We start from the raw sequence: 27,668 nt of genomic DNA, 5'->3' as shown, positions 1-27,668 counted from the left end.
TCTCAGAAACATTCCTACCAAGAATAGAAAAATATATTTCTTTTGTTATCAATATCAATATTTCTTTGTTATCAAGTCAAATATTTAGCCGAGTGTTTATTATCCCACTTAGGGAAAACTTATGACAACTCTTTGTAATGTGTTTTCATTCTCATTTATAATGGATGAAAAGAAGTGGTTCCTAGAGTGTGTAACATAATTTGCCCAATGTCACATAGCTACAGACTGGTAGGATTTGTTTTGCAAACAAATTCAGGTTGCATTCAAGGCCCACCTGTCATTTTTCTACTATTCCATACCTCCTCGAATGATGTGAAATTAGTGTTAAGCACCATATTACAGGAATAGTATAATTATTTTGTAATTTTTCTTGTAGAAAATTTACAAGAAAAGCATCTTAAGGCAGAATAAATATTATGGAGAAAGGCAAACAATTTTGAAACTTTCCAAATAGTCAAGGAGAAGTGAAAAGGTATTTATGGTTGGAGTTTAGAAACATGAAAGGCGATGAATCTGAAGATAGGTTTTGGCAATTGTCAAGGGGCAATGGGCTTAGTGTTAATGAATTTATTCTGGTACTGGTATCCTGGTTGATAGTGGGGAATCAGCAGAGTTTTTAAGCTTAACCCCAGCTGTGTAAACATAGTCTTTAATCATACTGTAGGAAAGAGCATGGATAAGAATATAGCTTTGTAGTTAGAAATCTAGATTGCATGTGATGGAAAAGCAGATGGCATGTCCTATTACACAAGAGAAAAACAAAAATATCTTATTTTCAAACTGGACATGTAATAAAAATGTTTTAAAAATAGGTCATAAGTGCATCACATTACTTCCTACCAGATAAATCAGTTCATTGGAGAAAGCAACAGGCTCACATCTCTTGATTTTAGTCAAATGAGAGCAGTTTCTTTTCTAAATATGTTACCAAACATTTCCATCTATTATTAAAAAGGGAGGCTACCTTGGGCAGATGTCAAAGAATTATAAATATAAAAGAGATTTACTATTATTATGTATATCTGACTTAATTTCATTTACTTTAAATATCATCAACTCTTTTTCTTCTTTTCATTATAGGAGTAGAAAGAAAAATGAGGGGGAATAACTCCTTGAATTTTAAATTCAAATGTAGAAGCATTTGTGCATTTAAGCTCTTTTTTGTTTTCTTTTTTGAGATTTTTTAAATAATATGCATATAAATAACACTAAGAATTTTAACAAGAAAAAGGCAAGTTAAATGGATATATATATTTGCTTTTTCAGATTAAACTGTAAAAGAACTTAAGAAAAAAACTGTCTTTTGATGAGGGAGTTGGCCCCTTTAGTAAGTTTGTACCATTTGGGTAGAATGCGGGATTTCCCTAAAAGGCAAATGGGGTGGAGTTGGAGCCTTCAGGAGGCACTATGTGGCTTCAGGTGTGTGGCAGGAGTAAGTGCTTGTCCTGATGGAGGGGCAGGGAGAGGATGGAATGCGCTAGGCCTCAGAAGAAGCTTGGAGAATGACAGAATCAAGCCAAGGTGCTGCTGCCACCCCCACTCTTTCCAGAGGAAGCCTGATCTCACAGGGTCTCCAGAGTTGTATGGAGGCAACAGAGGTGTCTTAGGATGAACAGGACCTGGATGCCCAGGTGCCAGAGGCCCCTCATCACAGACTCATCCCTAAGGAGTCTGGCTCATGCTACTTATCAGGCAAACCCCAATCGTCCTCAATGCCTAATCATTCCCAACTCACCCAAATTAGTGTGGGGACACCTAACCCCGGGGAAGACTCAGGAGTAGGAACTACCTGAGGCCAGAATGGAAGAGTGTACAGTGCATGCACAGGTCCCAAATCTATAACCTTCTAGAAGGCTTTAGTCCAGTGAAACTCATACTGGACTGCTGACATACAGAACCATAGATAATAAATTGTATTCTTTTAAGATACTAAATGTATAGTAATTTGTTCTAACAGCAATAGAAAGTCATGTTAACAGTCCAGACTTTATTAAGTTTAGGCAAGAAAGAGACTTTGAGGTTTTTAGGAAAATAAAACAATATAATCCAAGCTCTTTTTAGGAAATGTGAGATATTTTTATTTCCCTAACCAGCATGCATTACACCCATGTCTTCCCAAACAAACTTATTTTTGTTCATGTATCCTTTTCCTTCTTCTTTCTAGTCCATTAACCTTCACTTCAGGGTCATCTGAATAAGGTAAGAGTAATCTTATTACATTTTCTCATGATTGATTTATGTGAGTGAGCAGAAAACCCAGTTCTTTTAGTGAGGTAGTAAGAGGTATGTTGTAGGCTTCTAAGGAGATTCATCTTGATCTTTGGGGAGAGAAACCTTTTCTATACTGAAAGTGAAAGGGGCAGGAATAACTTTATTTCATGCTCTTTATAACTTTGAGTTAATAAATAAACTATTTTATTTGTAATTGAGTTTTGCTTTTATTTAGACTTCTGTTTTCCAGCTTTAAATATCCTAAGGAAGGAATATTCATAAAAACTATACTGGGAAAACTAAGTAATGACCAAATTAGATATACATACCATTTTATCTTAGTGAGACACATCACAATGGCTCTAATCACATATTTAAAATATTGTCTGCTATGAATATTTGTAAATTTCCACATAAACATATTATTCCCACCAATTTCTCCTTTATAATAAGTACAGTAGTGTTAGTTTAAGCAGTTGTATCTGTTATAGATTTCTGTTGTTATAGAATTCTGCTATTATCTTCCTTTGTCCCACAGAGTTAATGCTGTTCTAAAAACATTTTTTGATAGCTTCTACAATTTTTTCTGACAAGGAAAAGATAATTACAATTTTTTGGTATTCCAAAATACTATTTTAAATTTTGCTAATGTGGTCATTTTGAGAAATATACATATTTAAAACAGTTTATACAATTTGCCTAGTTGTCCTCTAACTCAATATTAGGAATCTTAAGTCTTGTATCTGTCCTTGAACTGCAAGTATATCAGCTTTATTAGATCAATTAATTTTAGGACAACCTGGAAACTCACCATCCTTCAGTCTAAAGTCCATATATAACTGCACTAAAATACAATTGTAAGCAAATACATATTTAAGTGTTCCAGTATGAAATACTAAATAGGTGTTACATTTTCTCGTTAGCATATTTACTCCTTAAAACATTCATTAAGTGGTATAAAACATTATTGATCTTTTTACATTTAATATATTTATATTCTTATAATTCTCAATTATATTTTATAATATAGATAATTAAGATAATTCTCAAATTATATTTTAGTGTGTTTAGAATCTGGGAGATATAACAGGGAAGGAAAATTTTTAAAAAACGTATATAGGGGCACCTGGGTGGCTCAGTTGGTTAAGCGACTGCCTTCGGCTCAGGTCATGATCCTGGAGTCCTGGGATCGAGTCCCGCATCGGACTCCCTGCTCGGCGGGGAGTCTGCTTCTCCCTCTGACCCTCCTCCTTCTCATGCTCTCTGTCTCTCATTCTCTCTCTCTCAAATAAATAAATAAAATCTTTAAAAAAAATGTATATAGAAGATATCTTAAGAGAATTATAAGGAGTGGAGGATCCTGAGAAGTTTTGAAATTCAATTGATGCTAGACTTTAAAAGTCTATGCTTTTTTTTTTTATCAAAATGACTTTGCATCCATAACCCAATTTGAGTAAGAGAAGGAAGAAATTTTATAGAGCTATAGAAAGTGAGAGAAATATAGATAAGAAGAGAGAGAGAAAGAGGAAGGAAAGAAAAAAAAACAGAAAGAAAGAAGAAAAAGAAAAATGCATGACTTTATCTGATTTCTTGACTGAAGATTTTAAGTAAGAGAGCCTTTTTTCTTTTCCTTTTCACTCCTAATTAGAACTACCTCTCATACAATTAAAATTATATATTTTATTTTTATTGCAGCCTATATTGGCTAATCTGATATTTGCAAATTTAACTTCCAGATTTGCAAAAACATTTTCATTTGTTCTGGTCTCATTGTATTTCTGTGCTCACAAAGTCAATAAATTCTTCAGCTGTGGTATTATTAAAAAATGATAGCATATAATTTTTTGGAAGAATCTGAATATCTGTGTTTGTTTATCTCTTTGGAAATTAATGAGGGATTCATTTCCTCCCAAAATGATGGTCTTGTAACCTAGAGCTTGAGAAAATTATCAATATCTTATCTAAATTAAAATCTAAATTAAATCTTTTTTTTCCTCTATGATCCAACTTCTTCTTACTGAGTATTCAATTATTGTAGTGGATTTACTGTTGTTCTGAAGACTGAGAAAACATTAAAAACATTGAAAATATTATTCAAAACAAAGTCATTTAACATCCTATCAAAGAAAAAAAATTGTAAGAAATGGCATAAGGATGGAACAAAGGTGAGAATGAGAATTAGAAACTCATGTGGGTTGCACAGCAAAGACCATTAATATAACGAAAAGGTAACCAACAGAATGGGAGAAAATATTTGTAAATCATAAATCTGACAAGGGCTTAATATCCAAAAATATATAGAGAAATCATACATCTCAATGGAAATAAAAAATATTTTAAAGTATCCAATGTAAAACATAGGTAGAAGAATGATGGAATAGACATTTTTCCAAAAAAGTCGTACAAATAGCCAGATACATGAAAAAATGTTCAATGTCACTAATCATCAGGGAAATGCAAACCAAAACCACAATGAAGAGATCACCTCACACCTGTTAGAGCAGCTATCATCAAAAAGACAAGATAACAAGTGTTAGCAAGGATATAGAAAAAAAATAAAAAGAAAAGAAAACCCGTATAACTGTTGGTGGGGATGTAAATTGATGCAGCCAGTATGAACAACAGTATGGGGGTTCCTCAACAAATTAAAATTAGAACTAGTATATGACCCAGAAATCCTATTTCTGAGTATATATATCCAAAGAAAATGAAAACAGGATCTTGAAAAGATATCTGCATCCCCATGCTCATTGCTGCATTATTCACATTAGCCAAGATATGGAAACAAAGTCTGTTCATCAATGGATGAATGGATAAAAAATAAATTGTATGTATATACACACATACACAATAGAATATTATTCTGTCATGAGAAATAAGGGCATTTTGCCCATTGTGACAACATGAATAGAACTTAAAATCATTGTGTTAAATGAAATAAGTCAGAAACACAAATACTGTATCGTGTCACTTATATGTGGAAATTTAAAAAGCCAAACTTGTAGGAACAGAGACTTGAATCGTGGTTACCAGGGGTTGATGGGTGAAGGATAAGGGGATAGTTGGTCAAAAAGTACAAACTTGCAGTTATAAGACAAATAAGTCCTGGAGATATAATGTATAGTTTGGTGACTATAACTATACTGTGTTGTATGAAGTTGCTAAGACAGTAATCTTAAAAGTTCTCATCACAAGAAATATTTGTAATAGGTGAGGTAATGGATGTTAACTAACCTTATTGTAGTGATCATTTCACAGTATATACACATATACACATGTCAATTCATTATGTTGTACACCTTAAACTAATATAATGTTATATGTCAATTATATCTCAATTACAAAAAGGCATGATAAAAAAGACATGATAACTCATGAAGTTTTGAACTTCAATTGATGTTAAACTTCAAAATTCTATACATTTTTTTTCCAAATGACTTTGCATCCATAACCCAATTTGAGTAAGAGAAGGAAATTTATAGAGCTATATAAAGAAAGAGAGTGAGAGAAATATGTATGTTTTTTGGTGAGTAAAATTATCATTTAAATATTCTCAGAATTGTGGACTGAAGCAATCCAGCATTGTTTGATACCAGGTTACTTATTTAACGCATGGTTCTAAATGCTCTCCTCTAATCATGTGACCCTTAACTGAAACATGACCAAGAGTATATATTTTTTTTTTTTTTTTTTTTTTTTTTTTTTTTATTCATGAGAGACAGAGCGAGAGAGAAAGGCAGAGGGAGAAGCAGGCTCCCAAGGAGCAGGGAGCCCGATGCGGGACTCGATCCCAGGACCCTGAGATCATGACCTGAGCAGAAGGCAGATGCTTAACCATCTGAGCCACCCAGGCGCCCAAGAGTATATTGTTTTTGAAATTAAAAAAAAAAGAATAAAGTTTAGCTTTTATACTCTTTTTTTTTTTTTTAACTGGCACTTAGTACTTATTAGGGAATCATTTACCACCTTTTGAAAATCAGTTTTAAATATTTGAGTAGTGTCAGACACTTCCTTTCTTCCAAATTTATCCTTAAGACTACAAGTTTGCCCCTGTATATTTTATCTTTGTATACAGCCAACTGTATCAATTTCTACATGAGAATGTGCACATGTCAATAATAAACTATGAAGCCTACGATAATGCAATTAGAAATTCTGATAAGATTATAAACGGACTTTTTCATTCTAACTAATTTGTTAATTAACAGCTTTAATACTTTCTACTGCCTCCAGAATAAGACTATTAGATATAGATAGATATAGATATAGATAGATATGAAAGAAAGTTACCTATCTTCCATCCATTCCTTTACAAATTACTGTGAGAGGGAAATAAGTCTCCAGATTATAAAAACAAAACAAATCAAAACAAATATGTCTCTTTATAATTATCCTTAACAAAAATGAAATCATAAAAACAACAGACATTTTCTTAAGTAAATCTAACATTTTACATAACCCAAAATGACAAAGAGGCAAACACATTTTAGTGATATAAAGTTTTCAATATCCATGATCAAGTGATGTATATTTTCATAACTCCACACATTAAAATCCTATGGTGACATAATATTCTTAATTGCTATTCAATGCAGAATATTCCTATTATTCAAAATCATAGTGAAAATTATACAAACAGTTAAGAATAAATGTAAGTTTACTTCTTCAACTATTCCTACAGAAAAAAATACCAGAACACATAAAACATTTCAAATTTTAGAATTTTTTTGTAGACATTCTGTGTATTTGGAGATTGCATTTTATGATGCAGCTAGTTTGAAATGGATAGCTACATTTCCAACAGCTGTATCAGTATGGAGAATAGCTGGTGATAAAAGGACTTCTTGGCAAGCCACTTCTCCTATTAAATGGAGAATGCAATGTGCTTGGCATCTATATTTTAAGTAATTTGTAAGAAAACACATTACTTAGCCAGCTGTAGATTCTACTATTCAAGACCAAGATTACAAGTCATTAATCAATTTATAGACATAAATACATTATTGTTCAAAAATAAATAAGTATTTAAACACACTGGAATCAATAAATATAATTAAAACAATAGTTTACTACATTCATTTATTTGTCTTCCAGCTGTTTGGTGAAATTACTGAAGCACGGAGCCAAACAGCTAATACCATATTTAGTTTTGTTTACTGAAATAATGAAAGTGTGTTAATGACAAAGTGCAAAAATACATAATAGAAATTAATGTACTGTGAAATAAAATTTTGTTTGAAAATCAAGAGTACAGTAAAAGCTTGTCTTTAAATGAACGTTGCATAATGTACATTTAACAATTATTAAATCATTTTTATTGAAGTGTATCTGCAAATTATACCCCATGAAAAATGACAGCAATATGCTCAAGACAGACACAGTCTAGTGTATGGAACTAAATTAATTTTAAACAGTATTCAAAAGTTATTTCATATAGTCATAGAAAACAGGAGTTTATAAACGTCTTCATATATATATATTCTTTTCAGTGTTTATATCCATGTATCACTTAATCTCATTCTAGTATAGTACTTATGCATAATAATTCCTTCATAAAATTATTATTTTGATTCAAATGAAAATAAATCCTGACTATCTCCTATATAGTATATATATCATAGACATATATAGTACAAACACATATAGAGAAACTTGGGGGCACATAATATCATTAGGTTTTGTATATGAAAGTATTGATAAAGAATATCAGAAATTACTAATTTTAACATATTTGAGATATTATCTAAGGTATAAACAACTTTATAAATCTTTGAAAATACACTGTCATATACATATGGGCTACCATTTAAAAATATGTTAACATACCACCAGAGAAATCTTAAATAAACAAAGTATACATCTTTATCAGTATTGGTTAAAAATATTATTTAATAAAGACTTTCAAGTGAAGTACTCTGTAATTTTAAACATCAAAAATATACTTCTAATCTTACCATTTTTTTCTAGTGATCTGAAGAATTAACAAACATCAACATTTTAAAGGGTTCATTGGTATCAAATTATGGAATATATCCATAGTCAATTCACTTCTATTAAATGTCCAAATAGAGCAAATAGAAATAAATGTTTATTATCCTAAAATTTGTATGGAACCTCAAAAGACCCCAAATAGCCAAAGCAACCTTGAAAAAGAGAAGCAAAGAAGCTGGAAGCATCACAATTCTGTACTTCAAGTTATATTACAAAGCTGTAGTGATCAAAACAGCATGGTACTGACACAAAAATAGACACATAGATCAATGGAAGAGAATAGAAAACCCAGAAATGAACCCACAACTATATAGTCAATCTTGGACAAAGCAGGAAGGATTATCCAATAGGAAAAAGACAGTCTCTTCAACACATGGAGTTGGGAATACTGGATAGCAACATGAATGAAACTGGACCATTCTCTTATATCATATACAGAAATAAATTCAAAATGAATGGAAGACCTAAATGTGAGACAGGAAGGCATCATTAGCTTTAGTCCCATTTTATTCTAGATATGTCTCCTGAGGCAAGGGAAAAAAAGCAAAAATAAACTATTGGAACTTCATCAAAATAAAAAGCTTCTGTACAGTGAAGGAAACAATAAACAAAACTAAAAGGCAACCTATGGAGTGGGAGAAAATGACATATCTGATAAAGGGTTAGTATCCAAAAATCTATAAAGAACACCCCCCCACAAAACCCACAAATAATCTGGTTAAAAAATGAGTAGAAGACATGAATACACATTTTTCCAAAACAAAACAAACAGCCACATGAAGGTACACTCAACATCACTCATAATCAAGTAAATATAAATCAAAATTACAATGAGATATAACCTCACACCTGTCAGAATGGTTAAAATCAACAACACAAGAACCAACAGGTGTTGGCAAGTTCGTAGAGAAATAGGAACCCTCCTACACTGTTGATGGGAATGAAAACTGGTGCAGCACAATCACACACAAGCTTATGGATAGAGAACAGACTGGTGGTTGCCAGAGGCAGGGGGCAGAGACTAGGAGAAATGGGTGAAGGGGGTAAGAAAAAAGAAAACACAATACCATTTATACATATTACTCAAAAAACAAATGAGAGATCTTTCCATTTGATGGAAATATATCTTGACTGTATCAATGTGAATATCCTGGTGTTTTATTGCACTAAGTTTTGCAAAATTTTACCATTGGAGAAACTGAGTAAAGGTTTTAATAGTATCTCTCTGTATTATTTCTCACAATTGCATGTGATTCTACAATTACATCAATAAACATTTTTTAAAGAATTATTGATTTATTTTAGAAAGAAAGAGAGCATGTGGTGGGGAGGGGCAGAGGGAGAGGGAGAGAGAAACTCAAGTATGGAGCCTTACACGGGGCTTGATCTCACAACCATGAGATAACAACCTGAACCGAAACCAAGAGTCCTGACACCCAACTAACTGCACAACCCAGGTACCCCTATCTAATAAAAATTTTAAGTAAAGAATGACATAATAAGAAAACAGTAAGTGATCCACAGACTATGACAAACTATTTACAGAATTTGTGTCTGGGAAATGACTCATAAAAATAATAACAACAACAAAACATCAGCATTTTGACATCTGGTTCATTCTTTTAAAAATTATTATTAGTATTATTATTATTATTATTAGAGAGAAAGCATTAGTGTGGGGTACGGGGAATGGACAGAGGGAGAGAGAGAATCTTAAGCAGGCTCCATGTCCAATGCTGGCTTGATCTCAGGACCCTGAGATCATGACCTGAGCCAAAATCAAGAGTCAGATGCTTAACTAACGGAGCCACCCAGGTGTCCCCTGGTTCATACTTCATTTTAAAATTTTTTTTAAAGATTTTATTTATTTATTTGACAGAGAGAGACACAGCAAGAGAGGGAACACAAGCAGGGGGAGAGGGAGAAGCAAGCTTCCCGCGGAGCAGGGCCCTGGGATCATGACCTGATCTGAAGGCAGACGCTTAACGACTGAGCCACCCAGGAGCCCTGGTTCATAGTTTAAATGGAAAACTAATCAGTAATCTTCATCACCAACTTTAAAATAAGTAATGGACTCACATTGTACATTCAAAGAATGACTGTAACAAAACCTTGAATCTTTGAGTAAATATCACAGACAATATTCTTTTTTGAAAAATACATTTTAAAATATTATCTTTAAAATAAGAATTAGCCAACCTCTACCATTCCATAAGTCTATACTTGAACTTTCAACACATGTTCACATTAATCCAGTTGAATATATTTTCTGAGTCTGGAAGGTGTTAAGAGTTAACAGATTAACAGCCTAGTTGAAAAAGTGTATTAGGAGAATGAAATTTTTTTATTTTTATTTTTTTAGTGACTATAAAATATATATTGTTTTACAGGACCCATTAAATAACATGTAAAAATTATGAGAATAAAAAAATAGAAAAAAGATGTTATTTAAATGAAAATTTATGAATGAACAGGAAATGTATTTTTCATTTTGTGAAATCCATCTACATTGACAAAATAGCCTGTGTTCCTTTAATATTATAACTCTTAACTGCTATTTTTATTGTTTAATTGCTTTCTAACATTCCAAACTTATTTTTATCATTTTGCAATATAATGCTATGAAAGTGCTTTTCAATGTCCTTGATATAAATTAGTATTATTAAAATATTAATGTCACATGAACATTTCAGAATATGAAAACAAATTAAAATTAGAGAGGAAATATTTTATTTGCATTAGTCAATCATCTTTGTATCTCTTCTTTACTGTTATTGTTGCCATAATGTAAAATCCCCATCTCAATTTTGCTTATAATATTCTAAAATAAATGATTGGTGAGAGGTCTTTCATTATATTGACACCTCTGAGAGTGAGTCTAGGCATCAGTTACAAGACATGACTAAAGCCAGGGTGCTCCCTAGTTAGATTTTTTTCCTGTTAACAGGAATTTGTCTGTCCTCCTTCTCCCAAACATGGGTCCAACTATTGGAAATGGGGTTGGGGTAGAGGATTGCTCTGTAAAGATTCCAGTCAGAGAATAGAATATACCATTACTTGATCTTTAGAGCTACAAAATAAACAGCGAAGACACAGACGGAACACTTTTCTCTTACTTGCTTTTTGAGAACTTTTTCAGGGACACTGGAAACTTGAAAGCCCAAGAGAGGCAAAGAGGGAAAAGGGAGGCAAGAAGGTGCTCCTTCTTGCACATACATGGTACCCTTGGCTGGTAACTATACCCAGATTTTCTTTGCCCAATTTTCCAGTTCCCACACCCCTTCTAAAGTTAATTTGGAATTGCGTTCTTCCCGGCAGCTTCTTACTATGCTGACCAGAAGATGGCAGCCCAGCAGCTGCCCTTCTACAACATGTTCATGGTCCTATGATTAGACCTACCATACTGATTACATTTACTTGTTTATCCCCAGTAGGCTTTCTTTCAGAGACATCTCATTTGAGTCCCCAGGGACTAGAACTGGATGAAAATTGCTGTAAGAACTCAATAAATATCTACTGGTTGAATTGATGAACCAAAGAATTTCTTTTGACTTCAAAGAATAGATGAAGGAGCTCTAAGAGAAGCTCATTGGTCCAAAGGAAAACATCGTACACAAAAGTCTAATTGAATTAAGCATTTCATGCAGGCTAGAACCATTAAAAGTTTAAAAGTTTAAAACACTGTTGAAAATAATTAGATACAATAGTATCTAAAAGCTATACCATTGTGTTGGTAGTTTTCAACACCATCTCAAACAGGTTAGTTTAATTAAATCATACAATTTTTCAACGTTTCAAATTTGATTATGATAAAAACATATCTGCAATAAGAGCTTTAAGATCAGTTGACTGGGGGGTGGGGCTGGGTGGCTCAGTCGGTTAAGCGACTGCCTTTGGCTCAGGTCATGATCCCAGGGTCCTGGGATTGAGCCCCACATCGGGCTCCCTGTTTAGTGGGAACCCTGCTTCTCCCTCTCCCTCTGCTTCTCCCCCCGCCTGGGCTCTCTCTGTCTGTCAAATAAATACATAAAATCTTAAAACAAACAAACAAAAAGATCAGTTGACAAGGATTTTATAGTCCATCACCCCAGAGAAATAACACACACAGTTTGTGGAAAGCTACTCTAATTTTTTGAAAGGGTATTTTTCCAATTTTTTTTATTATGTTCAGTTAGCCAGCATATAGTACATCATTAGTTTTTGATGTAGTGTTCAACGATTCATTACTTGCATATAACACCAAATAAGAAGAACCAGCGATTATGAGACGTAACTTTCAATAAGTTTGATGAAGCTGATATGGATTTTATTTCTATGGCACCCATTTTCAGTAAGTGAAAATAACAATAAGAAGCTAATGTATATTTGCAGGTGGAGGAGTTTGCTGCAAGTGTGTGTGAGACTTTCTGAGGACACAGAAAATCTTAGCATTCAAGATGAATATGTCCTTGACTCAGCATTTAATTACAGAAAGGAGAAGAGAAAGAGGAAAAGAAAGAAGTCTTATTATGACCATAAGAAAAAAGAAAGATTTATCTTCATCAGTAAAACCAAATGCATTTAAAGGAGGCCAGTGACCTACATTCAGTTAGACTGAAAGAAACAAGACTATGTTCACAATAGAGCACATTAAATCCAGATAAAAGATGAGTCTTTAAAAACCAAACTGACATTATTCCATAAAAAAATTCATATTGAAAATATAGTTTTATAAGGGCAAATATAGCTTTAAATATGATTTAAAAGATATAAAATTATATAACAAAACTATACGCAGATAAAATTTATAAATCTGGGGGCGCCTGGGTGGCTCAGTCGTTTAGCGTCTGCCTTCGACTCAGGTCATGATCCCAGTGTCCTGGGATCGAGCCCCGCATCGGGCTTCCCGTTCTGCAAGGAAGCCTGCTTCTCCTTCTCCCATTCCCCCTGCTTGTGTTCCCTCTCTTGCTGTGTCTCTCTCTCTGTCAAATAAATAAATAAAATCTTTAAAAAAATTTATAAGTTTGTTGGACATTTTGAGCTTTACTTAAAAATGTACACATGCTCATATATTATAGGTCATTTGTCTCAGCTCTGAATTCTCTGTAACACATATCTTGTAACTGCCTTTTGGCATACCTCAATCTGATTATATTTCGTATATTTCATATAATCAGATGGGAGACACACATTAGATAACCACTACCCTATGTTTGGAGATTAACCTACACTTTTATTACAATACAAGTATATATTGTAGATTGTCTTCTCTCATACTATAAATAAACCACATTTTAATTTCATATGGATATGAATAAACCAATATATGGTAAAGATGTGATTGAAAAAATTGAAAATACTTAAAACTTGATGTAATTTATTTTTGTTATTACTTTCAATAAATTATAATTCATTAAACAGAGAATCTATTATTACTTTTACTTCATTCATGTAAGATTATATAAATTATAAACATAAAAATGTTAGAGAATAGATGCAGAAACAAATATCAAAAATGCTTTGTCTTTTTCTCTCTTCTATCACTTTAACCTGTCTTTTACTCGCTCCTTCCCAGAATTTATACATGTTTATCAGCCCTTAATTAAACAAGAAGAAACAGAAGCGGAAAATTCAACCTCTTAACCCTATGTCCTCTTCATATACTCCCTGATCTTTCTCTTTCCTTTAAAGTTAAACTTATTGAAAAATATATTTACAATCAATTCAAGTAAACAAATTTTTAGCCCTTACTTTGCTTAAATAACTGCTATAAAGATCTTAATGCTTGTCATTTAAAAACACAGACAAAAATATATAGCTTCCATCTAGAGGGAAAACCAAAGATAGTAAATACACCAGTAAATAGTTACATAGTATATTTGACGGTAGCAATTGCAACAGAGGATAAGGAGTTGGGTGCTTCTGAAGGCAGTCTGAAATTTGCAATGAGGAGTCACAATAGGCTTTGTAAAGATGCAATATTTGAATAAATATTTTAAGGAGATGAGAGGTTTAGCTGTGTGGATCATTTTTGGGAAGAACATTCTAGGCAGAGAGAATCCCTTGCACAAAGGTTGAAAGCATGATTTTGGTTGGAGACTTAAGGGTAACAAAGAGTCCAGAGTGCTTAGGATGGAATGGATCATGAGACAAGAAAAATAATAAGCAAGGGAAGTGCAGAATAAGATAATGTAGGCCTTTTTGAGACTGGTAAAGTCCTTAGCTTTCACTTTGAATGAAATAGGACCTCTTGAAATGTTTTGAGCAAAGAAGTTACATGATCTGATTCCATCTGTGACTGATGAAGCTGAGCATTTAATTGTATGGTAGAATAAAAGAAGTCAGCAAGAAGGCTTTAGGCAATCACATCTATAGATATGTTTGCCAGAAGCATGGTAGTAGCTGTGAGGAGATGGGAAGTGGTCCGATTTGGGAATTATTTTGAAGGTAGAACAAATAGAATTGGTGGATTGATAGGCTGTTATAGATGTGAAAGAAAAAGGAGACTCAGGAATGTCTCCGAAACTTCTTCTCTAAACAATGATTAGGAAAAAATTTCTATCAGCCAAGTGGAGGGAAACTGTGGTAAAACAGATTTGGGGTGAAAGATGATGAATTCATTATTGAATATGTTAATTTGGAGATGTAAAACCGGAAGCTGAAATTACATGTGTAAAATTCTGGAGTAGTATTGGAGTTAGAGATTGCTAGACAACTGCAAATAGGAATATAAATATTATTTAACAACTGGATTCCCATAACATTATTTCTAATTTCTTCCCTCCAAGTAGTTCTCAGCTTATTAAGGTCACTCTGTCCTCATCAAACCCACATTTCATTTAAGTCATTAATATTCTCTTGGCTCCAATTTTCAAAGATCAGTATTTCTTCTTAATCTTATTTAACATCTAGGCAGCATTCCCACAGCTGAACGCATTGTCCTTTTTCAAACCTTCTCCTTCCTTGTTGTCAACAAACTCTCCAGTGTTCTCTTCTACCTCCCAGACTGCTCATTCCCATTCTCTTGTGCAGTATCTTAATGCTTTATCATCACCTACCTATTGGGCTTTCCCACAGAGCTATCCAGGATCTTTTTTCTTCTCACATGATGTAGTCTTACCAGGTAATTTTATTAGTCTGGATTCTTGATTGCCAGCAACAAAAAGAGATTTTGATTATCATAAGCAAACAGTGACTATTTTGGACTCAATGGAAGATTAGAAGGCCAAAGAAGATGGAGGGCTTGCAGGGGAAGCACCTCTTATTTACACTGCTGTTTCTCTGTACTCTCTGTGTCCTTCCATTTTATTCCATCAACTTTATTCAATCTTATTCCATTAATATTCTATCTTATTCTATCCATATTCCCTTTTGGATCCCTCATTAAAGATTCAAAAACTGTGAACATGTGACTCACCAGGCTTATGTTATATGTAGCTTAGATCTAGCTTAAAAACTTTGAAGGCATATTGTTACTTTTAAGAACATCTTCAAAGTCTCAAAAAAATTGAGCAGGTTTCTTATTTTCTGTCCTTTGCCTAACTAATCACTTGCTATCTCTTGCCTACTTCAGTGTTTCCCTGTTCTTTATTCCAGTCATTTTGAACCTCTTTCAGCTCTTCTGAGGTAACACACATTGATATTAGGCATATGCCTGTTACATATCACATGGCTAAAATGTAATTAACCTCTTCTGCTTTAATGTTGTTGTTTTGTGTGTGTGGAAAGTAATCCTGGACACTGCCCCCCCTCCCATCTAGATAGTTGTCTCTACATTGGATTTTCATGAAAATCTTTATTTTTCCATATGAGGACACTTGATAAAGCTTACTTATATTCTAATTGTTTATTTTTCTCTCTAAATTCTTGAAGACTAGACCTTGCTTATTGTACTTACCATTATATCCCCATAAGAATACCACAGTAGATGTTAAATATTTATTAGATAAAGATATAGTTTGGAAAGATTATCCTGCTCAGTGAAATTTTGTACTCTTATTTTCAGAATAGATGTATCTATTGTTTTTATTTATTTTTATTTATTTTAAGGATTTTATTTATTTATTTGACAGAGAGAGACACAGCAAGAGAGGGAACACAAGCAGGGGGAGCGGGAGAGGGAGAAGCAGGCTCCCCACGGGGCAGGGAGCCTGACATGGGGCTCGATCTCAGGACCCTGGGATCATGACCTGAGCTGAAAGCAGACGCTTAATGACTGAACCACCCAGGCGCCCTGTATCTATGCTTTTAATTATATAACTAACTCATCTGTTTATGAACCTTTTGTTTTTCAAGAATAACCATCATGTTATAATGTGGTCACCCAATTACCTTCCCTATTTGAGCCAGTGAATGCATTAATATATTGATAAGCATTCTGTTCTACTAGATATGTCCATTTTTAAAATCTACTAAAGTGGAGTTTTTTTTATTGAGGTTTATGAAAAGTTAGTTCATTGCACAATTTTCTCAATAATAATAATAATAATAATAATAATAATAATAGCAACAGCAAATTCTTGCTGAGTTCTGTGTACGAAGAAACATTCTAGTCACTTTAGATTAATTAAATAATGTATTCCTCACATACCTTTATGAAATAGAAATTAAATTATTCCCATTTGACAGCTGAGAAACTGAGGTGCAAGGGAGATGATTTTGTGACTCACCAAGATCACAAAGCTAGTAGGTGTCAGGATTGATATTTGAATAGAAAGAGTCTGGTTCCACACTTCATGGTCATGACCCACTGCAGGTTATCAAACAAGTGGGTAATAGAGAAAACTGAGATGAAAAGCAAAGGATCAGCTTTATAAAACTGGATCAGAATTACATCTTGGCCTGAGGCAAGAGAGGTGACCTACGACAGAACTGGGACTGATTCACCATCAAGACCCAAAAAGAGTATCAGAATGATCATAGATCCCTGTAGGCTCTCTCTCTTTCCCATATTCTTTGTGGAAAAGTACAAACTACCCTACTGGGCCAGAGGGAAAAAGGAAAGAAATATTAACTGCCTTAAGTTAAAGAAAAATACTCCAGTGATGATTTGTATTGTTGAATTCACTGTCAGATGTCTGGACTAGACTGGCCAATGATTAAAACTAGTATAGCATTTCAAACTTCTAGTAAGTTAATTAACTCCACTTTGGTACAGCATTCTTGTCTCTTGTGAAAGTGACAAAGTAATGAACGCTTTAATTATTTTTCAAGTTTTTATTTTAATTCCAGTTAACATCCAGTGCAATATTAGTTTCAGGTGTAGTATTTAGTGATTCATCACTTACATACAACACCCAGCGCTCATCACTACAAGTGCCCTTCTTAACCCATTTAGCCCATCTCCCCAGCCACCTCCCTTCCAGCAACCCTCAGTTTGTTCTCTATAATTAAAGGTCTGTTTCCTGGCTTGCCTCTCTTTTTTTTCCCCCATATGTTCATCTGTTTTGTTTCTTCTTCTTCTTCTTCTTTTTTTTTTAATCTGTTTTGTTTCTTAAATTCCACATATGAGTGTAATCATATGGTATTAGTCTTGCTCTGACTGACGTATTTCACTTATCATAATACTCTGTAGCTTTATCCACATTATTGCAAATGGCAATATTTCATTTTTTCTTATAGCTGGATAATATTCCATTATATGTATACATCTTCTTTATCCATTCACCAGTTGATGGACACGGGGGCTCTTTCCATAGTTTGGCTACTGTAGATAATGCTGCCATAAGCATTGGGGAGCATGTTTCCCTTCAAATTAGTGTTTTTGTATTCTTTGGGTAAATACCTAGTAGTGAAATTGCTGGTTCGTAGGGTAGTTTTATTTTTAACTTTTGGGGGAAACGCCATACTGTTTTCCGGAGTGGCTGCACCAGTGTGCATTCCTACCAACAGTGTAAGAGGATTCCCCTTTTTCTGCATCCTGACAAATACCTGTTGTTTCCTGGGTTGTTAATTTTAGCCATTCTGCCCGGTGTGAGGAGATATCTCATTGTAGTTTTGACTTCTATTTCCCTGATGATGAGTCATGTTGAGCATCTGTTTGTTTGTCTATTGCTATCTGTATGTCTTTTTGGAAAAATGTCTATTAATGTCTTCTGCCCATTTTTTAACCAAATTGTTTGTTTTTTGGGTGTTGAGTTTTATAAGTTCTCTATATATTTTGGATACTAACCCTTTATGAGATATATAATTTGCAAATATCTTCCCCCATTCCCTAGACTGCCTTTCAGTTTTGTTGATTGTTTCCTTCACTGTGCAGAAGCTTTTTATGTTGATGAAGTCCGAATAGTTTATTTTTGCTTTTGTTTCCCTTGCCTCAGGAGACATATCTAGTAAGAAGTTGCTACAGCGATGTCAAAAATGTTACTGCCTGTGTTCTCCTCTAGGATTTTTATGGTTTCAGTTCTCACATTTAGGTCTTTCATCCATTTTACATTTATTTTTTGTGTCTGGTGTATGAAAGTGGTCCAGTTTCATTCTTCTGCATGTTGTTGTCCAACTTTCTCAATACTATTTGTTGAAAGACTGTCTTTTTCCCATTGGATATTCTTTCCTGCTTTGTCAAATATTAGTTGACCATATAGTTGTGGGTTCATTTCTGAGTTTTCTATTCTGTTCCATAGTATTGAACCCTTTATATTCCACTGAATTGCAAGTGAATATTGCCACTTCCTGCTAAGTTGCTGTTTGCGGAATATTAATAACTACACACTAGTGCTTTTCTAATCTGTGCACTGGAATCATGATGAAGATTAAAAAAAGAAATTCAAATGCACAAACACCTCCACAGGGCTCCTGGTTCAGAATCTCCAGTTAGAGTTCTGTCTGCACCTGATCCCCAGGCGTAGCCAGAGTTGTTAATGACTGTCTTAAATAGCTAAGACTGCTAGCATGGACTGATAAATAATCTTAGAACAAAGATGATAATTGGTAAAAGTGTTTCTTGTTATGAAAAGAAGTAACAGATTAAATAAAAACAAAAATAAGATGTATAATCTACATACCAGAAAACAGTTTTAATTAATTGGGTATGAGAAGGTTTGGCACCTGTGTGGAAAATGACCATGGCTAAACTAAAAGTGAATTAAGAAAAAGGAACGAGTCAGAGAAGTTAGCATAATTATAAATAGAAATTAAAATCCCAAATGTTGTTTTGATTAAGTCAGACTTGAGAGGTTGGAAGTGCAAATCAACAATAAGCCCTCATGCAAAGCATGTAATTTTGATGTATACACTTGGATCCAAAATATGAAGGACAAGCATATATTTTAGTTGATCTCTGCTCTTCTTTCCCCCCCGAATGTCTTTTATTAGCTGTTGTGACCCCTTGCAATCCTGAATAAGCTATCATAATAGTTTCCTTCTCAAGTATAAAATGAAAATGAATTATAAATACAATTGTAAATATATAAATCTTGTTTTTTATCTACTTTCCTTTAATATTCTGAGTTTTTACTTAAGTTAAATTTAGATTTTTTCAACCTCTTGGAGGAAAATCCCCATTCAATTAAAAAGCATTCTCACCATTATCTTTCTCTGCTTTACATTTGTTTGGCTTGAAAGCCAATGCAATTTTGATGTTATATACTAAGTTTTTATGCCTAGTATCAAGGCTTTTAAATCATATTCACATTATTTCTGACTTGAAACTAAGGTTTTAATCTTTATTACCTTCATATGATTCAATCAGTGTTTTCCTTATCTTGTTTTTCTGTTAATATAGGTACTTTCCACTTCTGATGGAGCAAGTTTACTTATAATTACAAATCTAATAAATCTAATGTAATGAAATACACATTTCAATTATGAAGGTATATACAGTGAGGATAATATAATACATTATTTATCCTTGTTTCATTAATGCTTGGGTCGGTTCATATAAAAGTGTTCAGTGCTTCTTGTTCATAAGAAATGCAAGACACAGATGACATTACTAAAAAAATTAAAAATAAATCCCACACAAACAAACAAACAAAAACTTTCATTCTTTCCTTTCAGTTCAAAGGATCAGTGAGGTTCTGCCACTTTTTCACACCATGAAATCATAGAAGAATGAATATAACTTCGTGTTGTCTCATGTCACTAAGTATCAGTTGTTTGTAAATGGATGAGTCAAAGATATATCCTTCCTTCATTAAAAGTTATTTTTGGGGTATTGAAGAAGATAAAATACACAACATATCTTTCTTATTTTAAATTGCTCGAAACATCTGTATCAGTAATGAATATTCCGAAAAATGGGAAGCACTGCTGTGTTAGTTGATCTTGTAAAAAATCAGAGTAAGTCTGACCCCAATCTTCCACACCATTTACCTAATAGGTAATTAAGCTGTTATTTGCCTATGCCACTGGCTAGTATAAAGGTCTTGGCAGAATAAGGGCGAAAGCCCCTGTGGTCTTCCAATCATATTGGAAGGCTATTGCAGTTCTACTGCTTCTCTGCTAAGAATAATCACAGACTGCCAGGCATCTTTTTGAAATGGTAGTCTTAATATATAACGTCCAAACTCCGAAAGTGTACCATGAAATCATTTCTTACCTCTCCTGAATGATTCTGGGAGGCAAGCACAGGTATACACCCCACAGAGAACCAACTACCTCCTTCCTCACTTGAGGAAAATGTTTGCTTCTTTCTCTTCCTAACATATCTATATTGAAACGTCAGCCTCCACCTTCATATCCCATGCCCCGCAAACATCCCACTTTTCACAACTCTTAGGACAATCTTTTAAGATGTTTATGCTTTCTGAAACAAAAGACAGGAAGGTATGTGCTTCGAATATAAAAAAGACTCAATGTACAAAAGTATTTTAAAATTGTTGTTACTGTTACTGTCATTGTTATAGCGAATCTCCAGTACGAGTTCTAGTATGTAAAATGTGTAAGAAAACACATCTTGCTGGTATTAATGTGGTGTTAGGTTCAGTTTTCATGTGACCTTATCTTTTCTGTGAAAGCGGTATCTTTTTATTTTACAATTTTTTTAAACTCAAGATTATGAGCAAACCACTTAACCGATTCTGAAGAGGTGAAAAGGATGCAAACAAAATTAATTTAGCTTAGAAAAGTGTAAGCAAAAAGATTTAGAAGGTTGTAAGTAAAACGTATTTCCCTTATGCTTAATCTTAATTTTTATCCTCTTAAATACCTGCTTACTTAATGCAACTGTGAATAGTCAAAGAAGAAAATGCTTTTGTGCTGTTTATAAAATGTAAAAGATGATTTAGCATATATTTATAAATGACCTTTGACGTCTTAGAAAGTTGTTCAGTTTATGCTCACCATACTGTATGACTGAACTTCTAAAATTATCATATTTGTGTGATGAACCAAGTGAATGCTTGCAGACATATGAAGAGAAGATCAGAGTACTGGAACACTCTAATTCAAACCTGATGTCTGCTGATCTTGTTTTAAAAATGTGTCTACTGTAAGAGAAAAACTAGAAGCTGCCTTGTTGTGGTCCTAAAAGCAATATCACTTATTTTTTATTTTTGGATTGAATTGTTCATTATGGGAATTTATGAATGTGATAAGATTTTTTTTAGCGTTTGTAATTCTTTAAGTCTTTTTGCCTGTTGATGTGGGCAACAGCAGAAAACTAGGAATGACTAGGACATGGTTAGCTAAAGACAGGGATTAAAAATTAATAGATTAAATACTTTTTTAAACTGCTTATAAATTTATAGGGACATGCATTTATGCACATGCATGTGTGCGCACCTACACACACCCTCAAACAAAATAGTACATATATGTGTACACACATATATATTACATATTCATTGATAAGTATGTCTCAAAGGTATTCATTTCCGCCTCATATAATTTTAGCAATCCCATTTCATATAACCACATTATTGATCTTAATTACTTCATAATTTTCACTTGCTTATCGCTTGGGAATTTTCAAGCATACTTAATTATTTATTAAACATACAACTGAAGGAGGTGCAACCTGTTTCAAACACTGATTTAATGTCTCCTGGATGGAGACTTTGACAAAAAGATCCATTTAAAATTATCTCCTTCAGGCACAGAGAAGCTGTGTTCAAATGTTTATCAGCATCCACAGAGCTCACCGCATGCACAGTGATGTGATCATTTAGAAGTTCAGTTATGGAGTGGGAGCCAGAACAGCACGTTCAGTAGGTCCAATGTTGCGCGGAACTGGCACAGCCTGATATCCATCAGCAAGCTCTGTGTCTAACTCTCTGTTACAGCAGCTTCTGTTACTCTACATTTAAAGACAATATCAGGGCGCCAGGGTGGCTCAGTTGGTTAAGCGACTGCCTTCGGCTCAGGTCATGATCCTGGAGTCCAGGGATCGAGTCCCACGTCGGGCTCCCTGCTCAGCAGGGAGTCTGCCTCTCTCTCTGACCCTCCCCCCTCGCATGCTCTCTATCTCATTCTCTCTCTCAAATAAATAAATAAAATCTTTAAAAAAAAATAAAGACAATATCAAATAAAGTCCATATGCATATTTAAATATTTAGGATGCTATTTTGCTGGTAAAATTGCCCTTATGATACTACAAATACTTCGATTTTTATAAGAATCCAAATGGTATTGTAAAAGCAAGTACTGCTTTAACTTTGAAGCAATAAAAATTGTGAAACTTTTGATGTTGGATTACTGCGATAAACTATTATGTAGTACCTAGGGCTAGTGTGGTTGATTTTAAGATGTCATCATGTTTATACAGTTTCAACAAAAGAAAACATGTTTTTTTATTCAGAGTATGTAGTAAGCGTATGATACTGGCAATATAATATACCAAAGGAACAGAAGATACAAAGCAAATATAGCTTTATCACAGTAGTATATACATACTTAGAAATTTACATACAAATTTAAAATTTACTCGTTAATGTCTATAAAATATCATGGAATTCCACATTTCAGGAATATAACATGATTAACTGTAGACATTTAAATTATTTGGCTAAACATAAGGATAGACTATGTAGCTATCAGTAGAAATCAAAGGGAGACATGTGAGTTAGCAAACTCAAAATGCTACATTGCAAAAATCATTACACACATATAATAATACTAATGTATTTGCTCTATTTTGGATTGAATTTTTATATATTCAAACATAGATTTTCATAAAAATCTTTTACATCATCTTTTACAAGACCTACATCACACCAGTATTTCTTATTCCGTGAAATATTCTAGCTACCATAAAGTAGATCACTTAGATTCTACGGAATATTCCATTTGATTTCCTTTTTGACACAGCAGCTAGTTGATGTTATGTGATGTGGGAAACAAAGACAGATGAAAAATTATTAAATTTCCTATTACTTAGCCCATTGACAAGTCCTTGAAACAGGTAGAGTGATATATCTCTAGAGACTCAACTGCCTTGATGATAATACTTTGCTAAGGGCCAAAGGCAATCTTAGCCCGACCCTCCAGGATCCTGTAAGTCTACTTAAACATACAAAAATTCCTTCGGAATCTTCCTTTATCTCTACCCCCCAAGATAAATGTTGGCAATCATCCTACAAGCATATGAATCACCGATATACATCTGAAGAGTCTCATGACTAAGGTTTTATTAGACAGTAATAAATGACCTCTTCCCAATAATAGCTAATCCTCTCAGGGTCCCGGAAACCTTGCTTTCCAAAATTCCTTAGAGACTTACACTATCCCTAACCCTCTCCCAACTTGAAAGTATATAATGGGCCACCCCTCATGACCCCAGTGGATCTCTTTCTGCCCAAGGGTCCTGTCCCCATGCTTTAATAACATCACTTTTTTGCACCAAAGACATCTCAAGAATTCTTTCTTGGCCGTTGGCTTTGAACCCTAACATTTTTCCTACATCATTATGTATTTTAAAAGTCCTTTATATTCTAGTCTTCTCAGTGTACTAATGGATTGATCAATAGGTTTAATAAGCTCTAAGAATATAAGATGTGGCAGATGTAAAGAAATTTGTTACCATGAATATTCTAACATATTCTCCTAAAATAGGGGCTTCCACTGTAAGTGGGAATACAAATTGTTCACATTTTTAGGGAAAAGTCTGTACACAACAATTTCACTGCTAGAAATTATCCACCACTATATTTGAAAAAGCACACCAGTGTATATGTAAGGGGTTATTCATTGTATTATTTGTACTGGAGCGGAGGTAGGACTAAACCAACAAATGTTTGTTCATGGAGAATCAGTTATCAAATTTTGTTACAATCATACAACAAATTACTCTGGAAATGTCAAAAAAAATGAGGTGGAACAAATTTAGAGTAGGCATGGAAACCATCTTATAAACACAATATAAGTAGATAAAAATACTTTTCTGGAAAAATAGGCAAGAAAATATTTTCAATAATATGGGGGAGAAGTACTAATGTGGTTAAAAAGCTCTGGGGTGACTTTCATTTTCATGTCATACCTTAGTGGATTGCTTGATTATTCTTACCTTTCCATGCATTCAATCTAATACTATTTGTTTTTAATTTCCAGAGTGATTATCAAGGAAAATGAATCATTTTAATATTCTCCTTCATATTATTATTTTTAAAATAAATATTATGTTTAAAAGCTAACAACTAAGATGCCAATCTAGAACACAAATTTATTTTATATAAAAGAAAAAAATCACTATAAAACCAGTTTGCCTCTTATGGAATTTTTAATTCAGCTCTAGAAGTTTGAAAACCTGAATCTCCCATTTCTTCATATATTAATTTTCAAAAACCTTGCAAAATAAGAAAAAAATATTTGCTTAACATTTCAGTACTATTGTCTAGGGAAAAATGATTATGAATATTGAAAAAGTCACTATCTTGCAGAACTACAATAATTTTACAGATTAGAATAATAAAAATAACAATTTTCACACGGTGCTGATTAACATTTCAATTCATGAATTTCATCATTTGCATAAGCCTTACAGAATTATGAATTCAGACTTTTGTTTCACGAATTAAGTACTTTTTAACATTTAAGAAAGAAATTGAGGCTATTTTTGCAATTGGTGTCACATTAACATAATTATGTGAAACCGAACTTTTTGTACAACTGTATTTTTACGACTTTCAGTAATTGTTAAAGGTATTTATAACATCCTGTTAAAGTTATTCTATTCCAATTTTGAATTGGTAACAACTAATATGAATTAATTTTTGGTTTCAATAGATATATTTCTTTAATAAATAAATATTAATGAAATTACATAGGTACTTGATTAAATAAAACTGAATTAGCTATGAACATTTATCCAAACTGCCAACATCTAGCTCTCTTTTTTTTTTAAGATTTTATTTATTTATTTGACAGAGAGAGACACAGCGAGAGAGGGAACACAAGCAGGGGGAGTGGGAGAGGGAGAAGCAGGCTTCCCACTGAGCAGGGAGCCCGAAGTGGGGCTCGATCCCAAGACCCTGGGTTCACGACCTGAGCTGAAGGCAGAACACTTAATGACTGAGCCACCCAGGTACCCCAAGCTCTCAATTATTTTTTAACAAATATCCTTTATACAGAACACTGAAAGAGCTAGGATTTTGCCATAATTATAAGCTAAAAATTGGTTGGTTAATTTTCAGGGATGCTGTCATAAGACACAACACACCTGGATCAGAGACAAGTGACTTCACTGTTCACAGCAAAAGTTGTAGCAAGAGTTTCTTTTTGGTGCTGTTTCCAATCCCCAAGGGACAGCACAGGTGGGATGAGATAAATGACTGCACACCCAGAGGGTTACATTATAGGAAAGAAGCACTGGGAGCTGAGGTCATCTACTACATTTATTGTAAACCTATTCTCTGTCTGGAAGGGAGGCATTACATCAAGATTGCATACGGCAAGCACTTTTCCTGAGAAATGGCCCTATAAAGAGTAGCCAAGGCTTTGCATTCTTTTTTTTTTCTTTTTTATGAATGCTTATACTTTATTCATAATAACAAAATATGGACACAAGCCACACATTCTTTAACATGTGAATAGGCTTCTCTGGTATAACCAAATCATGGAATACCATCCAGCAATAAATACAAAAGTGCTTTTAAGAGACACAAAAACGAGGGCACCTGGGTGGCTCAGTTGGTTAAGCGACTGCCTTCAGCTCAGCTCATAATCCTGGAGTCCCATGATTGAGTCCTGCCTCACAGGTTCCTTGCTCAGAGGGGAGTCTGCTTCCCCCTCTAACCCTCCCTCCTCTTGGGCTCTCTCTCTCAATATCTCTTTCTCAAATAAATAAATAAAATTAAAAAAAATAAGAGACACAAAAACCTGTATGAATCTCTGGAGAACTATACTGAGTAAAAAAATAAATCTGGGGGTGCCTGTGTAGCTCAGTCAGGTAAGCATCTGCCCTCCGCTCAGGTCATGATCTCAGAGTCCTGGGATTGAGCCCCATGTGGGACTCCCTGCTCAACAGTGAGTCTGCTTCTCTCTCTCTCTCTGCCCCTCCCCTTGCTTGTGCTCTCTCTATCACTGTCTCAAATAAATAAATAAAATGTTTAAGAAAAAAATAAATCCTAAAAAGTTACAGACAGTATGATTCCATTTATATAATATTCTTAAAATGACAAGTTATAGAAATGGTTAGTAGTTTCTAGAAGTTAAAGAGAAGGTAGGTAAGAAGGAAGAGGTATGGGTATAAATGGGCAACATGAGGAATCCAGCCGCTGATAGAAATGGTCTGTATCTTGACTATATCAATGTCAATACCCTCCCTGTGATACTGTCGTATAGTTTTGTAAATGTCATCTTAGGGGGAATTGAGTAAAGGGTACATGGAATTTTTCTGTATCATCTTTTACAATGGCATGTGAATCTATAATTATCTTAAAATAAAGAGTTTGATTTAAAAGGCAATGTGTGACATTCCATTGTATATATAGACCACATCTTCTTTACTCAGCCATCAGAAAGGATGAATACCCAACTTTTACATCAATATGGATGGGACTGGAGGAGATTATGCTAAGTGAAATAAGTCAAGCAGAGAAAGTCAATTATCATATGGTTTCACTTATTTGTGGAACATAAGCAATAGCATGGAGGACACTAGGAGAAGGAAGGGAAAAATGAGGGAGGGGGGTATTGGAGGGAGAGATGAACCATGAGAGACTATGGACTCTGAGAAACAAACAGGGTTTTAGAGGGCAGGTGGGAGGGGGGATTGGTTAGCCTGGTGATGGGTATTAAGGAAGGCACGTACTGCATGGAGCACTGGGTGTTATACGAAAACAATGGATCGTGGATCACCACATCAAAAACTAATGATGTATTGTATGATGACTAACATAACATAATAAAATTAAAAAAAAAATAAAAGGCAATGTGTGCCTTTTTTTTTTCTAATTTTGGGTAATTCTCCAAAAATAGAGGTTAATATTTTTATCCCCTTGTATAACTTTCACTAAAGAAATGGTGAGAGGAGCAAAGAAAGGGACACGTAAGACTTTGCATTCTATTCTCAACATAATAGTAAGAACTCACAGGACCTTTGGAAGATCGTC

Source organism: Mirounga angustirostris, unplaced genomic scaffold (genome assembly GCF_029215605.1).
Source record: "Mirounga angustirostris isolate CCGP_5_RB_7025 unplaced genomic scaffold, mMirAng1.0.hap1 SCAF_2, whole genome shotgun sequence".
In the NCBI taxonomy this organism is placed as follows: domain Eukaryota; kingdom Metazoa; phylum Chordata; class Mammalia; order Carnivora; family Phocidae; genus Mirounga; species Mirounga angustirostris.
This window is presented reverse-complemented; position numbering follows the sequence as displayed.